Genomic DNA, 25,816 nt, shown 5'->3' on the forward strand with positions numbered 1-25,816 from the left:
CCGTGGAGGAGGAAATTCCTCTGGTGGAGTGCGCATTGACGTTCTCCGGGGGCTCCACCCCAGAGGAGACATGCCTGTGACACAGCCTCACACAACCTTTGTGACAGCCGCTGTGCAGACAGAGGTTGCCCGATCGAGCGCTCTCTATAGTGCACAAACAGGCGCTGAGAATGGCGCAAGGCAGCCGTGCGTGCCACATAGCAAGACAAAGCGCGCACAGGACAGAGGAGATTTAGAAAAATAGCGGGGGTAAAAACCGCGCAAGACACTGTTCCTGGGATGACAGGAGTGTTTCTTGTATCCCATGGAACTGCTGGGGGGAGAGGCTTCTCTGTGAAGTGCCGTAATGGTCTTCATGGTGACGAGCCACGCCATCGCCGCCGCTGCCCGTGAGGCAAAAGGGCTGCGAGGGAGTTTCCACACGCTGCCTTTCACTCCATCTCTCCTCATGAGGCACGTACACGCCCAGGGGATGAGAGGTGTGTGCATGCTGTCCACACGAGGCGTTATAACGGTGCTCGTGGTTATTATGACCGTGTGTAGGAGGCATATCTGGGACAGAGGAATGCCGCGAGTTCTGCAGTTTATAAACCAATAGGTTAAAACAGCAGGCTTCTGCAGCGAATGAACCACCTCTGGAGTGTCCCCCTGTTGGAAGAGACTCAGGGGGATCATCACGTGACCAGCTGACGCCAACGCCGAGCAGCTGCGTGACGGAGAGGGCTGTGTGGGTTGTGACACGCCGGAGGAGAGCTGTCAGTTCCTCCCCTCGCTGCCGCGAGAGTCGCGCTCTCATGCTGGCTGAGTTTAACTCCACTCCCAGATAAACGATTGTCTGAGAGGGAAGAGGACAGCTCTTCTTCCAATTTATTATGAAACCCAGGCTTTGACAGATGCGATACGAGATGTACCGTCTGTAAAGCGACTTCCTCCCTGGGGGCGAGCCAGCAAATAGCAGGTCGTCCAGAGAAAACCACACTCTCATCCCTCCTCTGTGTAGTGGCTACAGCCTTCTCTACACAAATGCGAGGAGCCAGGAAATATCCGAACGGCAGACGATTGTCTGGTCTGATATTCCCTGAATGGAAACCGCAGGAATTTCCTGTGTTTCGGGATGATGGGTACGTGGAAGTATGCATCCTTCAGGTGGAAGTGAACCAGTCGTCCTGGTGAAAACATTCCAGCACCTGTTTGATCGTCAGCATGTGGAATACTGACAGATCGAGGATGTCTCATTCCCCCAGTCTTTTTCAGGATTAGAAAAATAACGGGAGTGAAAACCCCTGATTTTCCTCCCTTTGAAGAACCCTGGAAATATCCTCTTTCAACAGGAGTTCCAGCAGCTCGGATTGGAGCGCAAGACATAGCTTCTGGGAGGACAGGAGTGTTTCCTGTATCCCATTGAACTGTGGGGGGGGAGGGGAGAGAGGCGAACTGCAGGACATATCCTCTGCTGATCAGCCTGCTCATCCATCTGTCCATCAGACACACGCGCTGCCACTCTGAGAAACACTCTAAGAGCGGGCGCACATGCTCGAGATGTTCTGTGGTCGTCATGGCAACGAGCCACGCCAGGGAGTCTCCACACGCTGCGTTTCACTCCGGCTCTCATCATGAGGCGTGTACACGCTCAGGAGATGAATGGAGGTGTGTGCAGTGCTGTCCACACAAGGCGTTATAACAGCGCTCATGGGTTTATTATGACCGTGTGTAGGAGGCGTATCTCGGACAGAGGAATGCCGCGAGCTCTGCAGGTTATTAACCGAGGTTAAAACCGGCAGGCTTCTGCAGCGAGCCCTGCTGTATACTTAATCAACAGATTAGTGGCAGCCGGCTTAATTAGCGAGCTCTGCAGGTTATTAACCGATAGGTTAAAACCAGCAGGCTTCTTGCAGCGAGACCTGGCGCCGTGGCGCTGCGGACGCTGCCGCTGGGGGCTCTCAGCCTGGAATACTGCTCATTCCCCCCTTCTGGCTTCTCTGTGATGCCATTGCCCTCGCCGCCACTGTGAGGCGAAAGGGCTGCGAGGAAGCCTCCACACGCTGCGTTTCACTCCGACTCATCATTGAGGCGCGTACACGCTCAGGGGATGGATGGAAGTGTGTGCAGTGCTGCCCACATGAGGCGTTATAACGGCGCTCATGGGTTTATTAAGGCCGTGTGTACGAGGCGTATCTCGGACAGAGGAATGCCGCGAGCTCTGTATTTTATTAACCAACAGGTTAAAACCAGGCTTCTGCAGCGAGCCCTGCTGGCTATTAACCGACAGGTTATAGGCAGCTGGTTTACACAGGGCGTGAGGCAACCCCAGGTGGGCTTGGACCGAACAGGCTGCGCGGGGGCCTCCACACGCTGCGTCTCACTCCGACTCTCATCATGAGGCGCGTAGACGCTCAGGGGATGGATGGAGGTGTGTGCAGTGCTGCCCACATGAGGCTTTATAACGGTGCTCATGGGTTTATTATGACCGTCTGTAGGAGGCGTATTTCGGACAGAGGAATGCCGCGAGCTCTGCAGGTTATTAACCGAGGTTAAAACGGGCAGGCTTCTGCAGCGAGCCCTGCTGGTAATCAACAGATTAGTGGCAGCCGGCTTAATTAGCGAGCTCTGCAGTTAATTAACCGATAGGTTGAAACCAGCAGGCTTCTGCAGCGAGCACTGGCGCCGTGACGCTGCGGGCGCTTCCGCTGGTGGCACTCAGCCTGGAATACTGCTCATTCCCCCGTTCTGGCTTCTCTGTGATGTGCTGTAATGGTCGTCATGGTGACGAGCCACGCCATTGCCCTCGCCGCCGCTGCCCGTGAGGCGAAAGGGCTGCGAGGAAACCTCCACACGCTGCGTTTCACTCCGGCTGTCATCATGAGGCGTGTCCACGCTCAGGGGATGAGTGGAGGTGTGTGCAGTGCTGTCCACATGAGGCGTTATACCGGCGCTCATGGGTTATTATGACCGTGTGTAGGAGGCGTATCTCGGACAGAGGAATGCCGCGAGCTCTGCAGGTTTATTAACCGATAGGTTAAAACCAGCAGGCTTCTGCAGGGAGCCCTGCTGTCTACTTAATCAACAGATTAGTGGCAGCCGGCTTAATTACCGGCTCCGCTTCCTCGGAGGCTCTCGCGGAGCCGACCAGGAGCGGGGGAGCCTCACTCCCATTTGACTCGCCGCCGGGAGACCCTGTCTCTGGGGTGGCGGGGGAGCGGAGACGTGGGACGGAGCCCCCTGCAGCCGCCGGGGCGGTTGCTGTGGGCGTCTCTCCGCTTGCGGCCTCCTGTGGACGCCGCGGCTGCTGCGGGCGTTGGTGCCGCTGTGGCAGCTCAGCCGACTGGAGCCAGCTGTACATGCTGGCGAATGCCGTCCACCTGTTCCGCGGCCGTCTTAATGGACTCCACCATGGCGTGGAACTGGGGTCCGAACAGCCCGTCCGGGCTGATTGGAGCGTCCAGTAGCACTTTTCTGGCCGTCTCCGTAACAGATGCCGCCGCGCTGTGGTGACGGAGAGGGGGAAAGCATGTTCGGCCGCCAAGCTGGCACCCTGCTCCGACTCTGTCTCCCCCGTCCGGGGGAGAGGAGGGAGGGGAGAACCGAACGGTGAACCGTGGAGGGAGGCGGGGCAGGAGTTGCTTCGGACTCCTGCCCGGCACTCTGCCCCAGGGACACGAGGCCCCATCCGCGGGCTCGTAAGCCTGGACGGGCCAATCGTCCTCCTCGGCCACAGCGGCAAGAGTGTCTGCTCTCCGCTTCCTGTCGCCCGAGGGGAGACAAGCGCAGTGCATGCTACCTGCTGGTTTAGAGCCGCGTACGCGTGCTCTGACCCCCGGCAGGATTGGCATACTGCTTTTATCTCCAACCACGGATGCAGTTGTTGCTCATGATGATTCTCAATTGCTGGGCTTCAGTAACTGTGCTGGTTTGCTGAAAAAAAGAGGGAGTAGATTGCCGGGCCTCCTTCCTATTTATACCGGAAGGAGGCCCGAGGGTGGGGCCCACCTTCCGGGTGAGCATGGACTACAAGTGTTTCAGTGCTGCGCGGGGGCGCAGGGGGATTACCCAATAGCGATAGCCTTAGAGGGCGAAGCCATATACGAAATAGAACTTAATTTGAGTTTTCCCGGCACTTGACTGATTTTGTATCGCTTTGCATTCTGGGTTAACAGACTGGAAAGCGATAGGTCGCTTTTTCTGTCAATCAAGTAAACTCCTGAATTAAGTGGCAGGGAGACCAAGGAAGAAGGGATCAAAACCTGTTTTGTCTATTTTAACGGAGCTGGATTTTTTTATTTTTATTAATGACTCGCAATCTTCCAGCATTGCCCCGTACTGGGCACCTCTGCTTTACAGTATGTGCCTTTTATCTATTATGTATGCCTTTTATCTATTCTTATGTGTGCCTTTGATCTATTATTGTAATATTATATTTTATTATAATGTTATGTTTGCTTTGAAGCACTTCGGTAAACCCTCTGTTTTTAATATGCGCTATATAAAGTGGATTGGATTGGATTTTGAAACAGGAAGTGAAATAGAGGGATATGAGTCATGGCTAGAATGGGCGATCTGTTTGGTATTTTGAGCAAAACACTTCAGAGACATGTTTTTAATATATTTTTATATATCTGAGACCTATGCTATTGCCTAAAAATAGCATGATAGGTGACCTTTAAGTTGAGAGACCAGTTTTTGAAAGTCAAGAATACCATTTTCCCCATTAAAGGTAGGGTAGGTAATTCACTTCAGAAACACTTTTTATTTTATATTCCATGGAATGCTCTTAACATCCCGAAAGCAATGAATATATGAAATGCTTTGACAATACATACATAAAACAATTTCATCTGTGGAAGCCGTGGTGCTGTGAAAAGCACGACCAATCATCTGAGCCGGCCCGGCTAAAATAACTGGATGGCCTACCTGCCTGTCAGCCTTCCATCTCGTACACAAGCTTTTCTCCTTTGCCAATTCCGTCCAGGACTTTGTAGAAGGTGTTCCACTCATCTTGCATCTCACTGAGAAACTGATGCATTTTTTTAACATCCTCAGAGAATGGCATAAGAGTGGGAACATTCCATTTTGATTCAGCAATGTTCCTGAGAGCCGTTGAAGAAATCATCTCGTTCCATTTCTCACGGTGAACTTGTTGAAATTCTGTGGCCTTTCTCACAAGTTCATGATTGTTAGCTATTAACCCATGAGCTTTCAACAGTTTGCTGACTTTGACCATCGCATTACCAAGTTTGCAAGGGATGGAATCTGAAATGTTCCAGTTCCACTATCATAGCCACAAGTGACCTTAACAGCTCTGACTGTCTCTAAGTACTTCTTAGGATTAATTAAATCCTCCAGACTGGTGACCTTTCTGCCATTGTGAATTAACTGTCCCAATTCTCTCATCTTCTCCCTTACATTTGGTTTGTTTTTGTTGGAATTCCCACCTTTGTTCAACAAGTGCTGCCCAAGATCAGTGATGACATGAGCCTCATCCCAATACCCCTCCTCGACTCCTCTCTTCCCCTCCTCCGGGACTTGACCCGGAAATCGATCAAGACACGTCATTTTGAAGGACGTCCCAATAGCTGAAATGCACACGGAGGAGTCGAGGAGGGGTGAGGGAGGAGGGGTGCGGGAGGAGATGAAAGGGAGGATACACGAGAGCAGACGACGCGGAAGTGTTTTCACTACTCACGTATAAAAGCCCCGCCCCCACCTTCACAGCTGGTCGATTTCAACAGAGGAAAACCGACCACTGGGAGATGAGTGGAAAAGCGTCACATAAATGTATAAGTGCTCACAGCTCCGTGGGAATGATTATGTGCAATTCATTTCTTAAGGTTATACTAACAATTTAAGTCATGTTTAATGATCTTGAACGTCACTAAAACATAGCCATTAAGAAAGCTATTTCATAAATGGCCAGATCTTGATAAATAACAATTATTTGTATTGTTTTGTGTTAAGATATTCAGGAGTTAAATTATTTAAAATTCACAGTCCTGAATGTGGGTTTGTGGTGAATGTGGGGATCTACAGGACACACATTTTCAGAGTAAAGGCTTTCACGTTACTATAATTATATTTTTATTTAAATGTAGGCTACATTTTACACCAAAACGGAACACCAAAGCAGGACCAACCATCATACATTGAATGCCTTGACTAACAAGAGAAAGATTCATTCATTTAAATAAATATTTAACAACAAATGGGCCGGTTCTAAAAGGTTATTCAGTTAAGCCCGATGAGAGGGGACACAGCTGTGCACATGTCATCATTAACAGACGTCGTTTAAGAGTGACGTTTGAGTGAACGAGGACATCCCAATTAATACCCGAGGACTCCTCTGTCCTCGCTTCACCTCTTCACCTCCTCGTGTGTCTCGCTCGCATCTTACGGAGGCAGAGCTAAGACGCGAGGAAGGGAGGCGAGTGAGCGAAAGGAGGAGTCGAGGAGGGGTATTGAGATGAGGCTAGGGTCACTTTTAATGATATTTGTGATGGGATCAGGATTCATTGAACAAATCACTCATCACAATTGTTTTTGAAATCTTTGCAGGCACAGGCCCTGTGTGTGTACACAATGACTGGACGCGATTCTTTCTAGGTTTCCGGGAAAACGGTTTGAGTTTGCATGTGCGTATGTGTCGCCACAAGACCTTTCTGGTGAAAAGGCCTTGGAAATATGCACAATGCATAAACTCATTCCCCTTTGCCTGTTGAGTAAGTCTTTTAAACGGTGCTAGTTCCCCATTCCCAGACTCCATGACAGCAGTATTGTGAGCATAGTTGCCTCTGTTGCGGATGTAATCCAATTGATGTCTTCTCTCCTTTTGACCTCTTTGGAAAGCTAAGGGCTTCTGCTTTGTCTTCATGGAGTTATTCTAGATGCCTTGCCGTTTTTGCATAAGGCCTACTACAATAAAGGCAATAGTGTCTCTTGTTGTAGACTCTAATACCATCTTTATTTTGGGAAGCACCAACAACAATGCTCTGATGCATGTCCTGACTTGAAATTTGTTATTTTTCTCCACTGTCTCCAAATGTCATCTGGTGAGGCACTGTGGAATCGCAGGCTGGGACATTCAATGAATCAGCCTGAGACTGCCGTTTCCTTCCTGTTTGATAGCGAGTATCACCATCACTTTCTGTCATGGCATCTGTGCAGGGTTATTCTGTTCCTGGTGGTCCCGAGTCTGGTAGTGTATTATCCAAAAGACCAGTTGACAGGGCCGGCTCTAGACAATTTGCAGCCCTAGGCGAGATTTGAGTTGGCGCCCCAGCCAGAGAATCGTACAATAGAAAAGATAAAGATCAATAGAGCATCCAAGTAATACACAATAGAATGGGGGGTGTACGTCACATCCTCTAGGGGGTCCGGAGGTATGCCCCCCCGGGAAGATTTTTTTAACATTTTAAAGGTCACATGTCATGCTTTTCTGGTTATTAACCGTCCCCTTGTGTGTTATGAAGGTTTTTCTGCATGTAAACGGTGTGCAGAGTCAAAACCCTCAAAGTACAGAAAATATGGTTGCCATTTTTAGTCACCTTATATTTTAAATAATTAAGATACTATACAGTTATACATCAACTTAATAATGAAAATGTGACACAGAAGAATGTTCAAATGCTTTATTACATGCCCAAAACACCCAGCAGGTGAGCTAAACGGCCTGATTTCTGACACCTGGAGGAAGTCATCATGCTCCTGAGAGGACTTACAGTATATACGATTATTAAGATTTGATATATAGATTGATATATCTATAGGAATAAAACAAAACTCTGGAACTGGTACATTTCTGTGGTAGCTGAATTGAAAACATTCAGCATTTTTATGATGAGAAAAAGATCAGATGGATGAAAATGTTTTAGAGAATTTGGTAGACTGATCCTCTCAGTCAACCTTAGCAGAACACTTTCTTTCTGTAGGGAATGGAATTGAAGTCAGGACCTGGGAAGGTATGGATCAAAAAGCCCCTCACTGAGACTTAAACATTTCTGACAACATATATCTTCTTCTACAAATCCCTCAAAAAGGAATTGAGCAAGTCACTCGTTTCTTGGTCATCCGTTGTCTCCCTTTCAAATTTGGGTTTTCTTGACCTTTGTGCTGATCCCCACCATAGATCCATTGGCCCTTCACCATTGAAGTCTTGGATTGTGGGTCCCTCAAGTGACACCAACATCAGCCTATCCATCATCTCTACTTTTAGAGATGACCTCCAATCTGTCTTGATTCTGCTTAGACAGCTGAATCCCCTTTCTCATACAGCTGAAGAGACTGGGAGAGCAAACACCACATCATGTAGCATCAGGATATGGGCAAACCTCTCCTGGTGGCCTCCATAACATGCACTGGAAATAGAACGCCACCCTGCATTGGCAATAAATGCCCTCAGTTGAATCCACTCTGACAAGACTATTTTCGCATGTATAGGTTTTTGTCTCTGTAGGACAGGTTGAAAGTGACTCCATAGTTGCTTGATGTCATGGTCTCCATATGCTGCAAGCTCTGCTTTCTCCCGTGGCCACTCCTTAAGGTCAAAGATCCTAGCAGCTCTCAAAATGGGTGTTGACACATCTGCTTCACTATCAAACCTCTTATTCATGTGCTGCATGACCGTTTCAATCACTTCAGGGTATGTGTTGCTGTCATCAGTCTGCACATGCGTCAGTTTAGTACCTTTGTACATGGCTTCAAGACCAGTGGAGTCTCGCTGGAGAGCAGCAGTGAATTCTGCCAGTTTGCTTCCAGGTGATTGTTTCAGGGCAGTCAGCTCCAAATTAGCTGTGTCTAATGCATCCAGCATGCCATTGACAGTGAGGTTATCTTTCTGAAAGATAAGACTGAGACTTGCCATGACATGCAGCAGGTCTCTCAGGAAATGGAGAAAACGCAAAATTCTGTAGTCTCTCAGGCGGTTTCTTAGAAATGCTGCTCTTCCATGAACTTCAGCTGTAGCTTCACCTGGTCTGGCCTCAGCCACATGTTCAAAGTGAGATAGAAGGACCTTATATGATGTTGCAAGAACTTCCAATGCTCGTTGCATGTGAGGAGTCCAGCGTGTGCCATCCACCTGGTTTGGTTTTAAGACCTTTGTCTCGCTCTTCACGTCCCTCATTGCTTTTGGTGAGTACTGGTAATGCTTGTGGATCTTTTTCAGGATGCCCTTCAAATCATCAAGGGGACGATTGTCTTTGATAGCCTGAAGTATCGCCAGCTCCAGGCGATGTGCCACACAGTGCACAGTGACCACACATTCTGCATTTTCCTTGACTCGGGTAGCCACACTGTTTTTTCGCCCTAGGTTAACCGGTGCGCCATCACAAGCCATTCCAACCAGCTTGCTCTTCCAATCATCAATGCCATTGTCAAAAAAGGCCTGCTCGATTGCTTCATAAAGTCCTTGAGAATGTGCATGTTTGACAGGTTGGAGGCTGAAGAACATGGTCTTGGGTTCCCCATTGGTGACATATCTGACGTAGACAACTAGGCATGGGCGGTATCATTTTTTTCATACCGTCATACCTTGCTGACATCATACCGTGGTATACGGTATATGACGGTATCAGTCCCAATTTAGGGGTAATTTCTCCCCCCCAAAATGTTTTTTCTCACTATATCAACAGCCCCACCAAAAATATTTTCCACCAGCCGCCACTGACGGTATGACTTGGGTCGACTTGAGTGAGGTGGCGTTCGGCGGCAAATAGATGTTTCGAACGGTATATTATATGTTCGGTGTAAAATGCAGCCCGAGCCGGTAGACGCTCGCAAAGTGCCGCAACGTGCGCGCAAGTGCAAAACAAGGGCTGCATACATGACACATTGTGCAAATGGCACATTTTGAGATCGGATACAGGACGCGTTTGTAGATGTCCGACGTTGTTTCCATAGTGAGCTAAGTTAACAATATATCATCATACATAAACATTTTCCGGGAGTAAATACTTGACTTATTGAATAAAGTTTGCTATATTCACTAACTAGTTTGGCAATATTATTCCGTGCATGTGTTAAAAACCTTATTTCCATTTGATTTATTGGATTACTCACGTGAATGTTTAGCACGTAAATGCTTTCGTTTTTAAAACCGTCCGACCTCGACTACAAAACCATCAACCAGTTGCATAGGATTAAAAAATGTCAACACTCACTCACCCCGTCTTAAACATTCCCAAAGAAGTGCCTCTGTCTCTCGTTGTGCTGGATGAAGTCACTGGCGACGAGTAAATCCAAAATAGTCCCAAACAGGCGCAGAGGCATTTTTCTTTTTTACTAGTTGTCCGAGTTCGGGGCCGGCAAATGCTGCCGCCATCTTGCTCAGCTCAGCTCTGTGCTGAGCTCTGAGAGCGGGAAAGACGGACTGCCCTCCCCTGCCCTCTGCTGGCGCATGCTGTGCATTACAACCAATGTCGTCCCTGTCAAAACTCCGTGTCAGTGTAATAGAATGAAACGCATATGTGATTTGGCGCACAGTCTGTGACGTCACGGTATTGAAAATAATACCGACGGTATTTCGAGATACCCTGGTATACCGTAATACCGTCATACCGCCCAAGCCTATAGACAACCTCTACTTCCTGGACGCTGTTATCTGTTGCTCCATCAAAAATAAAATAGATATGGCTGTTGTATTTCTCAATGAAGTGTTGACTGAATGCCTGATGTTTTCTACAATGTGGGGAGTAAGCCTATACAAAACACAAAAAAGAGGTATGTAAAACAATTGACTGTTCTAATCACTGTAAAATAAGCACTGAGGTAGGTATTATTTGTATACATTTATGGGTATAGATTACATATGGAAAATATCTGCATTTTTCTTCATAAAACTAAATATTAATGAAACAGTTCTGAATGGTAATTTAGAAGTAGACCCTATTAGAGCTGCGCTGCACCTCCAAGGTGCAAAATACATTATTGCGCAATCTGCCTGTGAGCATGCTGCACGAGCCGAGATTGTGTGTGCGTAGTTGAACCTTTTCATATTTAAATTTATAGCAAGTTGTGTGTGTGTGTGTGCGCGTGTGTGTAAACATTACCTCCTGCATGCCTGATCTGTCCTGTTACTCGTCAGACGCCGCAAATCAGATCCGTTCTTTATTTGTAGTGAGACAAACCACCTTCCTACTTTAGCGTTTGTGTCTTTTTTGTTTGCCATCCAGATCAGTGGGGCATGATCAGTTACCAGAGTGAAGTGCCGTCCCAAGAGGTAATACTGGAGGCGCTCAAGCGCCCATCTTATTGCTAGGCCTTCTTTCTCCACAGTAGCATACCCTTTTTCCCTTGTGTTCAGCTTCCGGCTGATGTACATGACGGGATGTTCCTCACCGTGAACCTCCTGGGATAGTACTGCTCCTATGCCCACCTCTGACGTATCCGTCTGCACAATCATCCCCCGGCTGAAGTCTTGGGTCACCAACACCGGCCGTGCACAGAGAGCCCTCTTCAGTTCCTCAAAGGCGTGTTCAGCCTCTCCTGTCCACTTGACCATTAGCGGCTGTGAGTCTCTGGTCAGGTATTTAAGGGGAGAGGCTACTGTGGAGAAGCTTGGGATGAAATGGCAATAGTAGGACGTCAGACCCAAGAATGTTTTCACCTGTTTCTTTGTTGATGGCCGGGGCCAGTCCTGGATCGCCTGGACCTTCCTTTCTTGTAGTCTGATGTTGCCGCACCCAATGGTGAAGCCCAGGTATTCAGCTTCCTCCAATCAAACTTGCATTTTCTTGGATTGGCTTTCAAGCCCGCCCTGCGGAGAGATTCCAGCACTGCTGCAAGCCTTATGAGATGGCTATCCCATGAGTCACTGTGGATAACAACGTCATCTAAATAGGCAGCTGCGTACTCACGATGTGGCCTCAGGACCTTGTCCATCAGTCTCTGGAACGTGGCTGGTGCTCCATGAAGCCCGAAGGGAAGTACAGTATACTGGTACAGCCCTGTGGGGGTGGCGAAGGCCGTCTTCTCTCTTGAGGCTGCTTCAAGCGGGACCTGCCAATACCCTTTCGTCAAGTCCAGAGTGCTGATATACCTGGCTTCCCCATGCCGATCAATTAGCTCATCTATCCTGGGCATAGGATACGCATCAAACTTGGAGATTTCATTCAATTCTCTGAAGTCCTTACAGAACCTGTTGGTTTTGTCTGGCTTAGGCACCAGAACGACAGGGCTGGTCCACTCACTGTGAGATTCTTCAATCACCCCCATAGCCAGCATTTTCTGCACTTCTTGCTCAATGGTTGCCCGTCTTGCCTCCGGCACCCGGTAGGGCTGCATCTTTACCTTTTGGCCCGGCTCTGTGTGGATTTGATGTTCCACCATTGTTGTGCCTCCAGGTCGTAGTGAGAACACATCCAAACTCTGCTGAACCAGTTCGTTGGTTTGCTGTAACTGAGCTTTGGATAGCCCTGGACCGTATTCAACTTCGGCCACCTCATTGTCTGGAGAAGAGGGGGACACAAACGGGGAAGAACAACACAGCAGTGCCTCTCAGGCGTACCATTTATTTAACAGGTTAACATGGTATATTTGGGATGGTTTGCGACGGCCAGGTTGGCATACCTTGTAATTGACTGGTCCCACCTTCTCTGCCACTTCATAGGGACCTTGCCACGATACTAGGAATTTGTGTTTGGTGGTGGGGACCAGGACAAGCACTTTATCCCCAGACAGGAACTCACGCGGTTGTGCACCTCTGTTATACACTTTCCTCTGGGCTTCTTGGGCTTGAGCCATGTGCTCTCTCACCATGGGCCAAACATCTTTCATATGCGCCTACATCGTCTCTACATGCTCAATCAGGCTCCGATGGGGGCTTGGTTGCTCCTCCCAGGCTTCCTTCGCGATGTCGAGAAGTCCTCTGGGCCATACAGCAGCTCAAAGGGGGAGAAACCGGTTGAAGCTTGTGGAACTTCCCTGATTGAAAACAGGACCTAGGGCAGAAGCTGGTCCCAGTTACGACCATCCTTGTCAACAACCTTCTTTAACATGGATTTCAATTTCTTGTTAAAGCGTTCTACCAACCTGTCTGAGGATGGTAAACAGATGTACGAAGCTGCTTTACCTTGAAGAGCCTGCAGAGATCTTTTATTATCTTGGACATGAAGGGAGTGCCTTGGTCTGTTAGCATCTCTTTAGGAATCCCAACTCGGCTGAACAGGTGAAGTAGCTCCTATGCAATCACTCTCGTTGTCATGTTCCTCAAGGGAATGGCCTCCGGGTACCTGGTTGCATAGTCAAAGATCACAAGAATATACTGATGTCCCCTGGCAGACTTCACCAGCGGTCCCACTAAGTCCATGGCAATGCGAGAAAACGATACATCTGTTATCGGTAGAGGTATAAGGGGATTTTTAAAGTGTGGCTTGGGACTCATCTTTTGACATTCAACACAGGTGCGACAATACTCCTCTATAGCTCTTACCACCCTTGGCCAGTGGAACCGGCTCCCAATCCGCTGCCTTGTCTTCTCAACTCCTAGTTGGGCCCCTAGGACATGGCCGTGAGCCAGATGCAACACTGTGGACAACCAACAAGTCTCTTCGCTGACCTTCAACCTATTTAACCTCTATAACAGATTATTTTTTATTAGGAAATGATATATAAGCTCATCTACTCCTGGAACTGGTTTTCCCTCTATTTCCGTAACATTGCTGCGTGCATGCAACAGATTGGGGTCTTCCATCTGGGCGGTCCCAAACTGGCCTTTCAAACTTGGAAGCAATGAGAATTCACCCTCCTCATCACCTGTGCTTAGGTCTCCAGAGAAAGCAACAAAAGGGTTATCATTTGCCTCGTCTGCACTGGAAGATTGGTTGCCTCTCTGCTCCTCCGGCACAGGACACCAACTTTGGGGGAATGCTGAGGAGAAGTACCCTGGGTGGCAATTTGTCTTTTCTCTCGTTTTCCTTTGTCACGCTTGGGCTTTTTGGGACTCACCTCCTTCTGGTGCCGCAGGCGCTTGTATAGTGGGCAGTCTCGCCCCACCAAGACTGGGACTGGTAGGGAAGGAACCACCCCCACCCTCAGCTTACAGCTGCCTTTAACCGTGGTAAGGTGGATGAAGCCTGTGGGGTATAATTTAGTGTCCCCATGGACACAGGAGACGGGCACAGTCTCTTCAGATTGCAAATGGTCGAGGAGGTGGGGTTAAATGAGGGACACCACACTTCCTGAGTCCACTAGCGCCTCTGCATATTTTCCATTTACTTTGACTGGTATCATTTGAGCCAGGGAGCTTTCCTGTACCCAGCAAGAGTCAAGAAGGTGGCAGGGCCTTGCACCAGATGAGTTGGCGGTTGGCATTAGCTCATCCTTCCCTGGGCAGTCCCGGGAAATGTGGCCTGTCTCCCCACACTGGTAGAAACGCGGTTGGCCGTCTGGCTGGTAGGACTGTCATCGCCTTACCTCTTCTGGTTCCCGTGGCGGTTCCCGTGCCCGTCTAGTCCTTGATCCTTCCCCACTGACTTTCCGGCCCCACTCGGTGTCTGGTCGTGTGGACTTAAGAAGGTCCGCTGTGACCACGTGGCTCTCCACTACGTTAACCACAGGGCTCGACATTAAGGTCTGCCCGATGGCCCGGGGCCATCTAGTATTTAGCTCGGGCAATGAAGCCTCACCTGCTGGTTGCCCGATCGGGCAATCTATTATGCCAGCAGCTCGCGGATCCAGTAATGAGTGACCCGACAGTAAAACTAAACATATCTATAACTAGTTTAGGTAGTTTGAGATGTAATTTAAAATAGCTACGTGTGATATTCTAACCTGAAGTGTGTGTTTTGTCCGCTCACCGCTGCATGTGATCATGCAGTGCTGCGTGTCGACTCGTCAGCAGCAGCTGATCTCTCTCTCCCGTCAGATTAGACTTCACTCGCATTTATGTCCATATTGATCAGATCTAGCTAGTTCTAGCTAATGATATGACTACCTGCTTATTAAAAGAGACCTAAACAATAAGTGTCGCTATGCAACTGGGTGAGGCCACAAAGTATAGCGCAGCATTATGCATTTGATTACATGCCCACCGGAACCCCGAGGCATTACCAACAGATCAACGCACAATCAACCCATACAGGACATCTCTTTCTCCACAAGTGTTAGACATTATAATTGACTATTCTTGTCTGTCACATACTCTTCTTGTCTGTAACATAAGTGGCGCAACTGAAGCCGTATTGTGCTAAAGGGAAATTATTGTGACCGAAGAGATTTAGATTTGCCGGCCAACGGGAACTCTGACGTCGCCATTTTGTATGCTTCGCGGATGCGCTCGGCTCCTCTCGACTGCTGCTCGGGTCTGCTCGGTCAGCTTCCGGATGAGGAGGCATTCGTTCGACCAATTTACAGTAGATAACATTACAAACATTTTTAACAGGGGCCATACTAGTGTAAATAATGTTTGTTTTGGCAGTTACAACTGAATGTAATGTTTTCTACTTTTTTACATCTGATGAAGGCATTTGCCTTCATCAGACGGAAAGTGTCTTGACCAACACCTTAAGTATTTCTTATAGCTATGCAGGGTATGCAAGCGAGCAAACACAAACAAGAACAACAAACAAACAAGTGAAATGAAGAAAAAAAATTGAAATTGTGCTGGTTCATCTTATAATTCAGTCGAGAGAATGCACCAGACAGCATCTAAGAGCTGCAAAAATCTAAATGTTCTAGGGGGAGGCCCCCCAAACCCTTCGTGGCATTTCGTCCGCACGCATTTTTCAGGGCAATCTCTATTGGGCTCAGGGCCATCTGTAAATTAGCTTAGATGGCCCACAGGGCCATCTCCCAAAATCCTTAATGTCATGCACTGTGAACCAACTCATCCAGACTGGCTGGATTCTGCTGGCTTGCCATTTTCTTGATCTCATAGGGCAGAGACCGAATATATTTGTCCATCATTATCCTCTCTAAAACACTTAACTTTTCGGGATTGCATGTCAGCCAGGCTCTGGTTACCCGGGCTAGGTCATACATCTTGGCCCTGGCTGACAACTCTGGCTTGTATTTCCAGTCATGGAACCGCTGGGCTCTTGCTGCTAAGCTGTAGCCATACCTCGCCAGGATTTCCCTCTTCAAGACGACGTAATCCTTTGCTTGGTCAGGAGGGAGGTCGAAGTAAGCTTGCTGTGCCGGGCCCAGGAGGAACGGTCCAACCAGATCAGCCCAGGAGTCCCTTGCCCAGCCCTCTCTTTTATCTGTGCGCTCAAAGGCTGTTAAGTAGGCCTCTATCTCATCACTCTGTCATTTTGGGGATGAATCGACCTGGGTTAGGCTGCACGGTTGCTCCCCTCTGGATAGGAGAGGCTTCTGTTTTTTTGGACCTCCACATGGAGAAGCGCCTTCTGTTTCCGCTGCTCCTTTATAATCTCCCATTGCAGAGTCTGCTGCCCAGTAGAAATACGCACCAACTCTCTTAGTACATCCTCCATCTTAAAAATGCAAAAACGTTGTTTCTTTTTTTTTGTTGACTGCAACACCACCACTAGAGTCCTTATGCCCACATTCTCCACCAGTGTAACAGGACTGGGCAGATAAAGAGAAAAGCGGTAGTGAAGCAATCAAGACAGAGGCAGTGTTCAAATCCAAAAAAAGGCTTTATTGCTAACAAACTCAAAAATACCTTCCATTAAACAAAGGCTAACCTAGCCGGGCTGCTAACCGACTTACCAGCTTACAAAAAACGTTTCCTTACACAGGGAGCCTCCTGCTGTTGGGAATGTAGGTGCCTCCCACTACCCTGCCTCTCAGACCCTTACAATACATATTTGTATAATTGTATTTTTGTATTCGGGATTGTTGGAAACGTTATTTCGATCTCTCTGTCTGTACACACAAACTGAAAGATTGACATTAAAGTTGACTTTGACTTATTCGAAGCTTTGACTTCTTCATGCATCTCCCCCAGTGTAATAGGTGAGTCCAGGGTTTTGGTGTCATCTAGTGATAACGTAGGAAGGCATAACCCACTCAAAAAGTTGGTTAAGTCTTCTTCAGAAGTAACCAAGCTACTTGTATACAGTTATTTAAAGCAGTTTTTGAATTAGTAATGTATCTCCTCTGTAAAAGATACTGTTCTGCGTGTATTACATCTAACTTTTAGCTTGTTGTTGTTTAAGCTTGGTCTGCTGCACGCTGCATAATACTTGTTGGTTATATGGATCATATATTCTTCCCTCTGTCTTAATAAATCAATAAGTCTGCTTTGCTTTGTTTAAAGTTCACTTTCTTTGTTTTGGTGTATTACTCTTTTTGTTGTTTTTGTTTGTAGGTGGGAACTAAACCATATGGCATTATTTCGTATAAAACAAAGTTATATATTTGGAAAGTTTTAATCTCAACTGTGACATAAATGTGTTGTTATTTAGAAGGATTGTGATAAACCTCCATCTAGTAGCCCCATTTGTTATATTCCCATAAATAAAATTAGCTAAGATTGGGTTGTGATCAAAGAGATGTCTGGGTAGGAACTCAATTGACTGTATCGAAGGCAGCAGACCAGAGGATACAAGAATGTAGTCTATTCGAGAGAAGGTTTTATGTCTCGTGGAGAAACAGGTATAGCCTCAGTAGTAATATTCATCCTGCTTCAATCACATTAGTATGCATACAAAGTGACAGGTGCTGTGACAGGTCACACCTCTCCCTACTTATGCTAATGAGCTAAGTCCCACCTCCCCTTTGATCGAGGTGTGAGATCTCAAGTAGGTGTGATATCCCAAGTAGGTGTGAGATCCGTCGATAGGAGGGGGGTGATGTGTATTCACAGGTGTGAAAAGCCCCCACGGTCGCGCCTTATGGTGTATAATAAAAAATGTTTCAATCACATTAGTATGCATAAAAAGTGACAGGTGGGCCTGCCCCCAAGTGTGTGTGTGTGTGGGGACCTTCACTGATGTCCTCCCAAGGAGTGTGTGTGTGTGTGTGTGTGTGTGTGTGTGTGTGTGTGTGTGTGTGTGTGTGTGTGTGTGTGTGTGTGTGTGTGTGTGTGTGTGTGTGTGTGTGTGTGTGTGTGTGTGTGTGTGTGTGTGTGTGTGTGTGTGTGTGTGTGTGTGTGTGTGTGTGTGTGTGTGTGTGTGTGTGTGTGTGTGTGTGTGTGTGTGTGTGTGTGTGTGTGTGTGTGTGTGTGTGTGTGTGTGTGTGTGTGTGTGTGTGTGTGTGTGTGTACTCCTGAGCTATAGGTGCCTGTTTTAACACCCCATGGCCCTGCAGTCGGCCAGAGGCTGTAAAAGTCCTGGAAAGCAGGCAGGCATCTCGTTTGAGAGATGACTGTGTGTGTATTAGAGAGCCTGAGGAGACACATTTTTACCGCCCATGCTTGATTGTTTATCTGTGCACTTTCAACTGTATACAATACAACACAAAAAAGCCCAGTGCTGCTAAGAAATAAGTTCTGAAAGCTCTAACAAAAGTAACTCTCCAGGTATTTCAGACAGAGTATGCGGATTCGGTCTGATCAGAACAAAGAAAGCACCTTTTGCCTTCCTACTGTCACACTTTCCTCTTACTATGGCCAGTGTCTGTAAAGGTGGGGGGAGACTGTCTCCCTCACCCCCAAAGATGCATTACATCTACAAACAGAGCATACAATGAGAGCACATGATACACTTTTGATGTTTGTTTCATTTCTTCGATAATGTTACAGAATGTTTCGGAAATAGAAGATTCCAGGACCACTTTAAATGTTTCGTTTACAATCGTTTCCCAATGACCAGGAATAGTACTGCCAGAACGAACGATATCCAAAATGTCTTCTAGTTTACAAACTTCAGCCATTCTGTTTACACGGGGATCAGTATTCACTCTGTTTTCAATCGTCCTCATCACCACACTTATTAAAAGGGTATTGACTACATTCTGATCAATATGTACCAAGCGTTTTGCATAGTAGTTCCCCATTTTTATTTTACTTTAAAGAAAAAGTCAATGTATCGAAAAAGAAAAAATCCCTGGCTTCAATCAACCGCAGGTTATTAGTCTTCTTCTTCTCCATCCAACTCGGCATGGATCTTTTCAAGTCTCTCCTTGAGGCGTCTACAATTTTTGAGATTGTGCAGAAAAGCCTCAGAAGCGCCTTGGATCCTCCAATCATCCGTGAAAATTTCTTTATCAATAAGAATCTGGTCGATCTCAGTAATGAAGTCGGTGAGCCAGAGTCTTTTCATTAACGCGTTGTAATTGTTTCTAAAGAAAAAAAAAATACACAGAAACATGGAAACACATACAGCATATGTGACCCGCTCTATCGAAATCAGTCGGAAGTCGCAACGGCTCATTTCAAAATAAACGTGGATTTGAGTAAAAAACTAGTTTTTCGGGGTTTTGGTGTTTTGTTTGATTTCAAATAAACAACGTCTTGGCTTTCAGAATCTGAAACTTTTATTTCCAAAATCAAACGATAAATACATGTTTGAAGCTTGTAATGGGAAGATGACAGCTCTCACGCTGCTCTTCCGCAGCGCTGCCCCCCCTCCCTCCGGCTGACATTATGAATGAAAAGCATATAGTAATCATAAATAACAGGGCAGAGTCCGTGACAGTTTATTTTCATCTGATTTCAAATAAACAAAGTCTTGGCTTTCAGAATATTAAACTTGTTTCGCCAAATTCAGATGATAAATACAACTTTGAAGCTTGTAAAGGCATAATTACAAGCGGAGAACGGAGTAACGTAACGTCACAGCTGGCATAACAACAGCCGGTGTTTCTTGTGAGGGTTTTCCCCGGGAAACCAACACAATAAAAACAAATGCAAAATACACAAACACACACACTATATAAACCAACATTATTCCTCGCGACCTTCACCCAGTAAAACGAAAATATTTTTCCTCCGTACTTTGACAATTTATTAGCCGCTAATCAGATCGATGGATCTCAGAGAAGAGCAAATCGCAAGACTGTTGAACTCCAACATTGTGAGAGGGACAGCCTCTGATGAGCAATGGGTTCAGCTGATCACTGATTACTTTTTGACGGCACCGGTTGAAGTTTCCCCGTTATCCGGCTCCGATTCAGAGTCAGACAGCCCTTACACTGACAGCAGCCCTCAGACCACGGATGCTGAAGAGGATGAGGACACCACAGAGGAGCAACCACTGCTGAGACACTTCAGTCCGTACGGCATTATGTGAGCGAGGACAGCGCTCAAGAGATTGAGAGGGCCCGTGACTACAGGTGTAGCTGTACATTTAACTATGGAGTTCCCTGTTACACCCGTTACACCCCTGAGGAGATGGTCAAGAGACGAGACCAAATGAATGAAATGACTAATGGTAAGTAACGTTATAACGTTATATTATTTAAATATCTTTGACTGTGGTAACGATGTGTGTGTGAGTATGGGTTAGTGTTAAAAACATAACAACAATTAAAATAATGCTCACATAACCACCTACAACTTAAAGTTGGCTAATACTCATTGAAAAATAATTGTGGTGAACATTTTCATAAATGTTTCAACCCTACATTTTATCCACATGGGGATACATATTTTTTTGGCTACCCCTTAAATCACATGTGGCCCCAGCCTAATTATCTAAAGATGTGCAGAGATAGGCAGCTACAAATGTATTATCTCATGTGAGAGCAGTTTACTCTGGAGTCACTGCCAGCCTGTGGGTACAGGCTATTTGCCAGACTAGCCTGTACTTATTATTACCCTTTATAATAGATAGAATATGTGTGTATGGGAGTGTGTTGAACATAATACTATTGGCAATGTGTGTGGGGTGGGCCTGTGTGTTCTGTTACACGTTAAAGATTTAAGTTGTGTGTGATGAGTGATTGACACAACACATTATGCAATTCTATATGATTTTCCAGGTGAAAAGCATTTGATGTTACTTGGAAAGATAAGCTCCAACATAAACCTCTCCAAGGAGACCGCTTGTGCAAAGAGAGGACACCAAAAGGAGTGGCAACAGCAGAGAACGTCCTATTTCTTAGATGGGCACAAAATCTGCCGGGAGACTTTCAAGTTTCTACATGGGTGAGTTTGATTTTGAAAAGGCTACTTCACTTTTGGTAGTGTTACTATTTTCAAATGAAGTGGTAATAAGCCATGCATGAGTTGAACTGAGTTTGACAATAACTGAATGGAAGCAGAATTTACAGCAATAGTAATACATAAATAAATAAATATATATATATATCCATGCTTTTACATAATGAAAAAATACAACGACAATGTATATACTACAATGCATACATTAAAGAAAGCCATAAAAAACAATCAAAGACTGATGTTTTAAACCATTCCAGAATTTCTCAAGACAAGCTGACAGGCATCATCAAGTTCTTCAAGGAACATGGCTTGGCCCCAAGGATGAGACGTGGTGGTCGTGTGGTGACCAAAAGGGTGTTGTCCTTTGAAGACATCCAGCGAATTGTACGGTTCATTACCAACTTTGCAGATGTCTTTGCCATGCCACTTCCTGGACGGATTCCAGGGTTTAAGAGGACGGACATCAGTGTTCTACCAACATCTGAGACCAAGTCCTCTGTGTGGCGGAAATACAAGGTTCAGATGCAGGAGAAGGGTGGATATTTTCTTATATTTTAATCTTGTTTTTTGGGGGGTTTTTTACACGAGGAAACCTCAATGGAAAACTAATGATGAGTAATCTAACAATGCTATCTTTGTCTTTAATCACCTTTCCAGGTCACCGTGCTGCTGGCAACAGCACATTTAGGAAGCTGTGGAAGGAGCTGACTCCCAGTGTCATTATTGGGAGGCCGATGACAGACCTATGTTGGTTCTGTCTGAAAAACAACATTGCCATCTACCGCAGCTCCAACTTTCCCGACTGTGTCAAGTCAGCGAAGCTCAGGAAGCAGGAAGAACACCTCCGCACCGTGGGGGTGGAGCGTCAGGCTTACCAGGAGATGGTCGCCAGCTGTAAAGAAACAGCTAGAGAGCTGTGTGTCAAATTAGGACCCAACCAACCCTTTTGCAGAGACATCACCATCCACTACAGCTTTGACTATGCACAGCAGGTGAGGTGTGTGAATGTGATGAATGCTGTGATAATCCAGAATGTTTGGAATGTAACAATATGAATATTCACACATTTTTAGAATTAGAGTATAGATCACTCATTAGTTAACTCATCTGTTGGTCTGGTGTTACAGGTTCACTACCCCAGTGACCCTCTCCAGCCCGGACCCATTTACTTTATGGTTCCCAGGAAGTGTGGACTGTTTGGTGTCTGCTGTGAAGGTGTTCCTCAGCAGGTAAACTACCTCATAGATGAGGCTCATTGCAGCAGCAAGGGTTCCAATGCGGTCGTTGCCTACCTCCACCACTTCTTCTCTCAGTTTGGGCTTGGGGAGAAACATGTTCACCTGCACTGTGACAACTGCTCTGGTCAGAACAAAAACAGATACCTCCTCTGGTACCTTGCTTGGCGGTGCATGGTGGGACTCCATGAAGATATCTCCCTCAACTTTCTTATTGCTGGCCACATCAAATTTGCACCTGACTGGTGCTTTGGCCTGTTTAAGCAGCAGTTCCGCTGCACACCAGTGTCCTGCCTGAAGGACATCAGCCAGGCTGTCAGGTCCAGTACCGTCACTGGAGGCAACATCCCCCAGCTGGTTGGCAATGAGTCAGGGGAGACCTTCGTCAAAACAGACGACTGGCACAACTTCCTTGCCCCCAGCTTCAGACCGCTTCCAGGTATCAAGAGATATCATCACCTACGCTTCACCAGTGCCGAGCCTGGAGTGGTCTATGCCAAGGAGTTTGAAGGTAAAGAAGAAGAATCCTTCATGCTGCTACGCACAGGGTGCTTTACTGACCAGGAGGCATATCCCACTGAACTGACTCCCCCTGAGCTTGATGAAAAACGGCAGTGGTATCTTTTTGAGAAGATCAGAGAGTTCTGCACTGAGGAAACCAAAGACATCGCCCGCCCCAAACCCTTAACACCTCATCCTTAATGAGTGAGAGTGCATAATACATCGACACTATGTCATTCTTCTATAAATGCTGTAAATATATATTTCAAATTGGTTTTAAGTACTGTTAGCTACTCTGTTGTTTGTTTGCTATTTTTATATTGTGTAGTATATTTATCTGTTCTGTTGCTTGCTTCTTTCTCTGAATTAACTTTTGTGCCAAATGATTCTAATGTTGTTAGAGGTTAACATGCAATCAGTTCATTTAAGTATTTATTCATAGTGTTTTTCATAAAAATTGTATATCGATGATTGTGCACGTGGGTATGGGTGTGCACGTGAGTACGGGCGTGCACGTGAGTACGGGTGTGCATGTGGTCTGGGTGTGCACATGGCCATGTACATGGGAATAGATGTGTGCGCATAAGCATGTGCTCAAACATGACCAAAACACATACATAAATTGATGAACGTGCACGTGAGTTCGGGAGTGTACGGGAGTGCACGTTGGTACGGCGTGCATGTGTATGTGAGTGCCTTTGTTCCATGTATTGATGTATGAAAGTGACAACAAGAGAACAGTATATTGTGTGTGTGTGTGTGTGTGTCTGTGTGTGTGTGTGTGTGTTTTTGTGCAAACGGCTCTAGATGAATTCGTTTTATGGTATGGTTCATTTGAATAAATACCTAAGAAAGTACTGCAAACTTTGAAGGCCTTTTTCTCAAAATCATGGTTCGATGACATTCATTATGTAAAGTGACGTATTTTGCTTAATATTTGGAGGACACAAACAATATTGATATCATTAGAAAGCTAAGAATCTCATCTTTCCAACAGTGTATCAAACTCAAAATGTGTTTCAGGGTCAATGTGACTGAAAATGATAGAGCAGGTCACATATAAGAACATGACATTTTTATATATATATATATATATATATATATATATATATATATATATAGCAAAGATAAATACATGATATGCAGAAAGAGCATGAGCAGCATACAAGCATTTACCACATGGCAGTACAATGTAGCAGCTATGATATATAAAGTGCAAGATAAGATCAAAAGCGCTACATAAAAGTGCAAGAGGAGATACCCCTGTGTTAAAGTGCATTTATTTAGCGGTGATTACACGTCTGTTTGTTGCTCAACCATTCTTTAAGTTGACCTTTAAAACTATTGAGAGTGGGACAATCCCGTATCTCAGTTGGGGGGCTATTCCACAATGAGCTGCCTTTAATGGAGAGGACATTTTGTCCAAAGGTGGTCCGTCTGTGGTGGACTTCACAGTCTCCTCTGGTTTCTGACCTAGTGCTGCGTCCAGTGTGTTTTCTGTGGATAAATTCTCCTCAGGGGAGGGGGGCCAGCCCATGTAAATAATAATAATAATAATAAATATTTTTTAAAAAACACATACTTTTAAAAGACTTAAAATTGTCAAAAACTCAATAAATTGTGATTTTCAAGGATGGTACAGTGGTGGTATGACTGTGGCTTTCTGTCAAACACCTGGATAGCTCTCTTGAACAGCTGTTCTATGGGTTTCAGGTGTGTGGCACAAGCAGACGACCAGTTTGTAAAACCGTATTCAATGTGGGATAGAATCATACAGTGGAGGTATGACTTTGCAGCATTGACAGTTAAGAAAAGGTCCAATTTGTTTAAAATGTTGCAAGTTGAATTGAATGGTATTGGATACTTTCTGGATATGTTTCTTAAAAGTCAAGTGCGAGTCCAATATGACACTCCCTGTTCAAGATACTTGAACTGGGAGACCAGTTCTATTTCTGCTCCATTTAAAAAATACATTGGATCCTTCGATTTTGATTGATCGTTTACTGAACATCGTTGTTTGCATCAACATGCATACTGTTTTTGTTGTACTCATACTGTCAATATGCAGATTGTGTTATATAACTTTAGATAGAATGTTTTTTCTTCCTCTTTGCATAATTTGCATCCACAATCCTTTGCCAGTAGGTGTTTCCACAGTCCTTGCGGTTTTCCAATTGTTCAACTAATTGGGAGCTACTGTAAGCTATTTGCATTTTAGCACATTACTTCCTGCAGTGATTCAGAAAGTATTGTGTTTGGGCTTTTTATTGTGAAAGGGAGAACACTACTCAGAGCCAGACATAATTTCATAGAGAAAGCAAGTCTTATAGGGAGCCAATTTAAATGCTAATGTTGTCTTTATTCTACATCCATTACATCCAACTACTTCATTATAAGTTGTCTACAGCCACTTTAAATGCAATCAAATGCATATTTGTAAGTGCTTACAACTTAAAAAATCTTTACGTACAAATGACTGTATATTGAATATATTTCTGTACCCAGTGTTGAACAGGACCCAAACCTTTGAGAGATGAAAACGGACAAATCTGCTTTAATCAACTGCCAAGTAGTCAAGTCTGCATTTGTGTCTGTTCATTTGTAAAACGTGGAATTCGGTTTCTTTTTAATGGCCTAGGTGGATTTTGGCTTTTTTCTCTTGCCAAGATACTTTTAGACACACTTTGAGGTATGCAAAACCTTAAAACTAGAACACTGATGGCTTGCTTACGCTGCAAACTTCATCACCTTTTAACAAGAGAGTAAGTGTATAAAACGATATTTTGTATATTTTACACATCAGCAGAAACAGAGAGAGAGAGAGATGGCAGGAAGGGGGGAGACAGTCTCCCCCCCCCTTTACAGACACTGTATTTTAGAGAGAACCCCTCCCCCCTCTGTCTAGTGATAAGATGGCAGGAAGGGGGGAGGAGGGGGCAGGGCCAGGCTCACACACACACACACACACACACACACACACACACACACACACACACACACACACACACACACACACACACACACACACACACACACACACACACAAAGGCCTGACAGCCATCGTAAGAGGAAAGTGTGACAGTAA

This window comes from Notothenia rossii, assembly GCF_949606895.1.
Source record: "Notothenia rossii genome assembly, chromosome: 2".
Classification (NCBI taxonomy): Eukaryota; Metazoa; Chordata; class Actinopteri; order Perciformes; family Nototheniidae; genus Notothenia; species Notothenia rossii.